The following is a 7,566-nucleotide window of genomic DNA, read 5'->3' as shown; positions in this document are numbered from 1 at the left end:
TGTGTGTGTGTGTGGCCAGCTCAGCCCACCAGGGGGCGGGGCTGGCTGGCATGTGGTGCTGGGGGATCGAACCGAGGTCCCTGTGCTTTGCCAAGCTTGTTTCAAGTAGGTGCTTTAGACCACTGAGCCATCTCTCCAGCCCCTTGATTTTTATCTACCAGGAAAAATAGAGATGGGAAGAGTGAGTGCAGAATTCTTGCTCCCTCTCTCTCTTCCTCCCTTTCTCCTTCTCTCCCTCTATCTCTCTTTTAAAAATGTACTTCCACAAAGGAGGATACTCAGAATTCAGATATTCATGCACTGATAAGTGTTACCTTTGTGTTTTAAAAACGTACAATTAAAAAAAGTAGAACTCTTGGGGTTTTTTATGAAGGTGTGGGGCGCCACTTAAGCTGGAGATGACCACAAGTGTGGGGCTAGAGCAAGGTGGGTCTGGAGAACAGAGTATGCCTGAGGTGAGCTACAAGAAGCAGCTCCAGCTCCCAGAAAGGGAGCTTCCCTGAGGCTGCCTTGCAAACAGGTTGCTAGGCAGAGGGGTGTCATATGACATCACCCTTCCCAGTGTATAAATAAATGCACTTTAGTGGTTGAGCAGTTCATTTTTTCCCACTGAGGAAGAGGGCTCCACTCGGCCTCAGCTTTCTGTATTCTCATTCTTATCTTTATTTCTTCACCAGCCCACTTTGTCCCGCCCCTGCCTCCCCCCCTTCCTTGGAAACTTCCAGAGTTGACCAACCTAATGCTGGGGCAGGCAGATGTAGGCGAGCAGGTAAGTAATTCACAGCATCAAACTGTCCAAGCTGCTTATTTCAGCATCACATCTACAGATTGTTCAAACACTGCTTCAGTGTCTTAACTGGATTTTAATGGTGAGCTAAAAATGGTATTAGTATTTGTAAGTTGCAATTTTTTTTTAAATCAGGAGCCTGTTGGTTTAGTTAGGTTGCTAAATGATGAGTTTTTAAAAATCTTATATGGCTGGGGAACTTGTATGAATGTGAAATTTATAATGTTGTTTCAACTGAGACAAATTAGAGATGTGGAGGTCATTATGATTGCACGGTCAGAACTGCAAAACAAACATATTCACTAACACTCAAAATTTACACATTTTATATACCTAATATTTATCATACCATATCTAAATTTATTAAAAGTAAGGCAGAAATCTGCTCTGATAGAATATGGGCTTTCCTTTTCATCTGAGCATAGAACTCTTTTGAATTGTCATGATAAGGGATTTACAGCCTCAGGTTTGTGGAAAGAAAAAATTCTCTTTTAAAAAGTAATAATTATCAGTCACTTGGAAGAGAGAAACCACCACATAAGATCCCAAAGGATGAGCAAAAATGTTACAACCAACATGAGCAGTAAACTTGCCAAATATACACATATATATTTATACAACGGTGCCAGATTCACGAAATTAATTCTTTCCACTATGGTGGGCACAGAATTCATTCCACAGGTTCAGTTGCAATTGAATTATAATTCTGCAACCAGAACTATCAAATCAAATTTTCCCCACAACCACTGAATTTGATTCAAGTTCTGTTCAAAAATGAAGTTCGTGAACCAGGGTACCACTGTATTAAAAAAAAAAAAAAATTAAGCTGTTCAAAGTGGAATAGTTACCTTGTTCCTTTCAGTCAATCTAAAACAGCAACTTAATAGTTTATAGCAACACAGATCAGTGCAAATTTTAGGACTTGAGAATTTGAACAACTGAAAAGAGAAAAGTCATAGTCCCCATTGGGAAAACAAAATGGCTCAATGTTGATTTTTATTCATTGTGGTGCATATTTCAAATTTTCTTAAAATTATTTTCTATCTTTTTGATGGTAAATAATATTTAAAAGTAAGCTTTGAAGAAAATAGGAAATATGACTGTTGGAAGGCATACAATATTATATTTTGCAGAATGCTTTTAAGAATCTTTTTCTTGGAATGTGTCGCCAATCTCAAGAAGCATTGTCAGCTTCCTGCTGAAGAGAAGGATTTGTTTCTTTTTGGCTGGCTCAGATTGCCTTACGGGCAGGTCTGGTAAGGCATGAGGATCTGGGGATGAACCACAGTATCCTGAGCCTGACTGCATTTGCTTACGCAGGCACTTAAACAACTGAGCTAACTGGCAGGCCCCTGCTGAAGAGAAAAAGGAAAATGTAAAACATTTAAGCTTTTGATGGTTATAGTCAAATGCCTGTTATAAAACTCATAGAAAAATGGTATTTTGTTGGTAATTTAAAACTTTTAAGATGGTATATATGTCAATTATTAGACCAAACACATAGGATTACTTAAAATTAGTGTTCATGTTTTCCCTAATTATATCATTGTTAACAATGAATAAACTTGAACTTTAGAAGAAAAAATAATGTAATAATTGTGGCCCTATGTCTAACAAATAGTTTAGTACTGCCATATTTCCTTGTCCTGATACAAGAAAGCCCAAGGAAGAAACAATAGGAGGAAAATTACTCTAGGTCATTTTTTAATTTATAAGGTATGTTGTTTTAAACTGTAAGTGTTCTAAGAACTCATCAGGAGTTTCTAATCTTTTTGGTCATTTAAGAATGTGAGCTATGTGGGGCTGGGGAGATAGCTCCGAGGTGTAAGTACCTGCCTGGCAAGCACAAGGTCCTGAGTTCAATCCCCTTAAACAAAATAAGGAAGAAAGGAAAGAAAAGAAAAGATAAAAGAATAACCAGAAAAGAAAAGATAAAAGATAATTTGCTAACAGTACAGAATCACAGATACTATTCTTTATCAGGCCCTTTTCTCCAATGGCGCACTTAAAGTTAATGCTACCTGAGGAAGGATGACACCTCACATAGTTGAGGAAAAAAAAGTCCAGTCTGTAAACCCCAAGACCCAAATCAACTTTTTAAATGAGTACTGCTGCAGGAGACTTTTGAAGGTTACGTTTTAAACATTCATCTTTTAATTGAAAGATGGAGCCATCTGAAAAAGTAAGTTTCATCGCCACCTCATTGCCATACTAAGTAGACAAGAAACAAAAATTTTAAAATGAAAATATATGACTCTTTGTGCTCATAGTGAGTTACATATTAGAATATTATTGTTTCAATGATTTCATGAGATCTTAACAAAAATTCTGAAGTCTTCCAATTTTTACATTTATTATAGGGGTCTCTGAGTTCTATCAACCTACTTAAATTTCTTGCTCTTTTAACATAAATGTTAAAATTTTCAAAACTCAAACATTAGCTTTCTTAATTTTACTTTTTATTATACTTAATACAGACTGACTTTAGGAGTTAAAAAGCTAGCATTATTTGTAGTAATGTCATTAATCCTGCTCAAAGGACAAATTAATTTATTTATTTTGCGGTACCAGGGGTCAAACTCAGAACCTTGTGCTTGCCAATGTTATGTGCACTGAGCTATAGCTCCAGCCCTCAAAGGATAAATTTTTTAAATTCAATTTAAGTAAAAGATTTGCTCATTTTATAGAAAGATTTCCTGTCATGCACTTAAGTGGGTTTTTCTGTTTTCATGTAAGTGATTGGGAGGCTGTCTTGTAAGTTCTTCCAAGGTCATGTATATGAAATCAACAATGCATAAGAGCTTTCCTGTCATCTACAGTGTAGGTAACATTGGGTGTGCTGAGCAAATCTGAGTTCCTAAGGTGAAATCCGTCCTCGTGGTCTGTGATTGTTGAATGTGTGCCCCGACATATTGAGAAGATAAAGCTATACAAGTCTAAGTAGTGGCAATTTCTGTATGCTGTAGCTACAATGTTTTGATGAGTAGCTTTAATTTCTAAGTGTCAGTTTTTAAATTGTATAATTCATTTTCTTGCAAAATAAAAATTAATACAAAAGCTTTTAAAAATAAATACCTAGCTATCACCATAGTGTGATTAAAGCAAACAGCTAGGAACCATTACATTTCCAGGATAAATTTGTTTTCCTATCCCAAAGAACAGACACACACACACCCCACCTCCTACAAATATTTAAAGAATGGGGATGAGTCAGACATGGTGGCGCATGCCTGGAATCCCAGCATTCACGAGGCTGAGGCAGGAGGCCTCAGTTCAGGAGGCCTTGAACTGCTACCAGTTCAAGGCTAGCCTGAACTACAAAGTGAGATCCTACATTCACCTGAGGAGAGATTGGGTATTTTCCCTTTATGACCTGCATGCTGGAACTTAATAGCTTGATTTCTCAAAACTCTATAGGAGGTAAATATATTCATAAACCACTAAAGTTTTTTCATTTAATTTTTATTCAGTGTCGGGCCTTATGCATGCTAGGCAAATGCTCCATCATTGAGTACTTGCCTCCAGTCCCTAAAACTAATTTAAATGACATATTTTGAGGCTGATCACCTTAATCATATCTAACTGTGGAAATACAGATATCTCCATTTTTCATTGTTTCCAATTTGAGTTTAAACTATAGAAGTTTTTGAATGTTCAACTAAATGAGTAGATGCTACTTAGGTCTTTGGTGTTTTGTTTTGTTTTTTTGGTTTTTTTTTTTTTTTTTGCGTAACCAGGGATTGAACTCAGACCCTTGAGCTTGCCAGGGAAGCGCTTATTCCACTGAGCCATCTCCCCGGCCCCTACTTATGTCTTTGTAAAGGATTCATATAAATAAATTTTAAACTCAAACTTTTTTTGTTAAACTGGGTTCTGGTGTTTTGTTTAGAAATATGATACTGTTCACATAGATAAGCTAAATATATTGTTCATTTATATAGAGAGGCTATAATAACCAGCTTTGGAATTGAACAGCTCCAAGGGTTAACTCCTGGCTTTCCCACTTTCTATTTGGGCAAATCATTTCACCTCTCCGAGCAACAGTTTCATGAGTAACCTGAGGATGACAATAGTGCTTCTTCCTTCTCAAAACAGAGATAATAGTAATAATCCTTGTATCATGAAATTGCCATGAGGGTCAGATGAACTTAACTGAGTGCCTGGGACATAACATCTCCATTGACCATACAGTTTGAAAGTGTTTTCAAAAGTGTATGTGTTGGAAGCATAAACCTCTATGCAGCAAGAGTATTGAAAGGGAGGACTAAAAAGAGGCCATCGGGTCATGAGGGATGTCTCCTCTCAGATGGATTAATAAGTGGATAAATGTTGTTATCAAGGGAAAGGGTTAGTTACTGGGAGAGTAGATTTGTTACCAAAGTGAGCTTGGCCCTTTCTTGTCCTTCCACCTCCTATCATAAGAAGATCCAGCATGAGGGGCCTTGTTGGTTGCTGGTGCCACACTCTTGGACTTCTCAGCCTGCAGAAACGTGAACCAAATAAATTTCTGTTCAATTATAAATACCCACTCTGTGGTTTTCTGTTACAGTAGCAGAAGGTGGACTAATACAATCCCCATCATAGATGTAAAAATGCCAATACAGTGTATATCTCATTTTATTCATAAAACAATGGTCCATTTGTAGATTTTCTATATACATGTCCTAAAAGTAGCAGTAAAAAATCAATTAAAATAGTAATACTCAGAATTTTGGAAATTGGATGAATAATAATTTGTTCTCCCATGTGTTTTTTTAAAAAAATACTCAAACAGGTAATGTATGCTTGGTTTTTGTCCTCTACTAATCAAAAAGGAAAAGTCTGCTCTTAAATGATGTCTGATATGGAAGCATTCTTATTTTTATGTTATATAAAACTAATATTTGTAGTTCTCTTACTGTAACTGTGGAAGAGATGAGGGGCATATCAATACAAGAAAGATCACTTCCATTATAGAGGAAAAACTGATTAAATGGCAGTCATAGGACCTGGATGACTTTTCTTCATAAGTCAATTGGTTAAGGAAATAAGAGTCATTTCATTAGACTCTTTTTCATGTTCAATCTATAGAGGTACGAACCAATGACATGGTTACAAAAGCAGACATGTTTTTAGCCATATAATTTGTATTAGAGCACCTTCTTCATTTTACTAAAGATTTTCACCTGCTTAGGTGGATGAGAGATGAGTTGTTGCTATAGCCTCCAGGTATGTTTGTCTATTGACATACCAATCATAGCATCCAACAACCCTAAATAAAAGAAAATCATTTTAGGATTAAGACATAATCCTTGGTCAGTGAGATAAATCAGTGGACTAAGCACCTGCTTAGGCAAACCTAGGGCCTGGAGTTTGATCCCCAGCACCACAAACTGTGCCAGCCCCACCTCCAGGTGCACTAAGGCCACTGAGACCCGGTGTGGTGGTGCATGCCTGTAATCCCAGTGCTGAAGAGGCTGAAAACAGGAGGATCACTATGGGTCTGAGCTGTGCAATGAGACGCTGTACTAAATACATGCAAAAAGAAAAAAGACAATACTAACCACAAATTCTCTCTGAATATAATTAAACAAAAAAATCCTGCTGTAAAAATGAATAAATATGGGGAAATGAAAACTAACTTACTGAAATTTCTTTATTTTTTATTTTTTTTAACATTTATTTAGTGTGTGTGTGTGTGTGTGTGTGTGTGTGTGTGTGGCCAGCTCAGCCCACCAGGGGGCGCGGCTGGCTGGCATGTGGTGCTGGAGGATCGAACCGCGGTCCCTGTGCTTTGCCAAGCTTGTTCCAAGTAGGTGCTTTAGACCACTGAGCCATCTCTCCAGCCCCTGAAATTTCTAAGTAAAACAATTTAATAAAACCAAAAGCAAAGTGAAACACAATGGTGCATGTCTGTAATCCCAGCACTTGGGAGGCTGAGGCAGGAAGATTGTGACTTCAAGGCCAGGGTAGACTAAATATAGAGACCCTGTGTCAAACATAATAAAATAAAACAAAACAAAGGCAACCCAAGATATAACTAGAAAAACTCAGACACTCATAGGAACTCAAATTGAGGCCAGTTAATACCTTCTCAGCACAGAGTAGAATTAACTTGTTTCTTTTATCTGGAAGATAATTCAATGAAATACTCATTGGCAAAAGGCCAAAAGCTCATCATTTCTTGAGCCAGATTAGCTATGTTCAAATTTAAGATCTGAACTTGAAATGCCTAAAGCTGAAGCATATTTTTAATAAAGAGAAAACTAGATTTTAAAGTGATATAATAGGATCAAATATATGGCTTTTCAGATCACAGGACTTTCTCACTTTCTATATAAGACTCATGAGAAAAACCAAGGGGAAGTATTAAATGGACAGAACTCTTAAATTTCTAGGGGCTAGTGAAATAGCTCAGCAGTCTAAAGCACCTGCTTGAGCAAGTATGCAGGGACTGCGGTTCAATCCCTGGCACCACATGCCATGTCAGCCCTACCCCCAAGGTAGACTGAGCTGGCCACAAAACAAATAACAAACAAACAAAAAACTATTAAATTTATAGCGTTAACTTTTTGATTAAAAGTAATCAGAAATTAGGCCAGCCAAAGAGCTCAGCAGATTAAAGTGCCAGCAAACAGGCGCAGGGGCCAGGGATTCAATCCCTGGGTCTGCTGTGTGGGTCTCACCCCTGGGGCGCACTGAGATGGCAGTTGAGACTGGGTGTGGTGATGTGTGCCTGTAATCCCAGTTCTTAGGAGGCTGTAAACAGGTGGACTGTAAACACAACGAGTCTGATCTGG

Source organism: Octodon degus, unplaced genomic scaffold (assembly GCF_000260255.1).
Source record: "Octodon degus isolate 3935 unplaced genomic scaffold, OctDeg1.0 scaffold00091, whole genome shotgun sequence".
NCBI classification, from domain to species: domain Eukaryota; kingdom Metazoa; phylum Chordata; class Mammalia; order Rodentia; family Octodontidae; genus Octodon; species Octodon degus.
The sequence above is the reverse complement of the archived record's forward strand: the minus strand, read 5'-3'. Positions refer to the sequence as shown.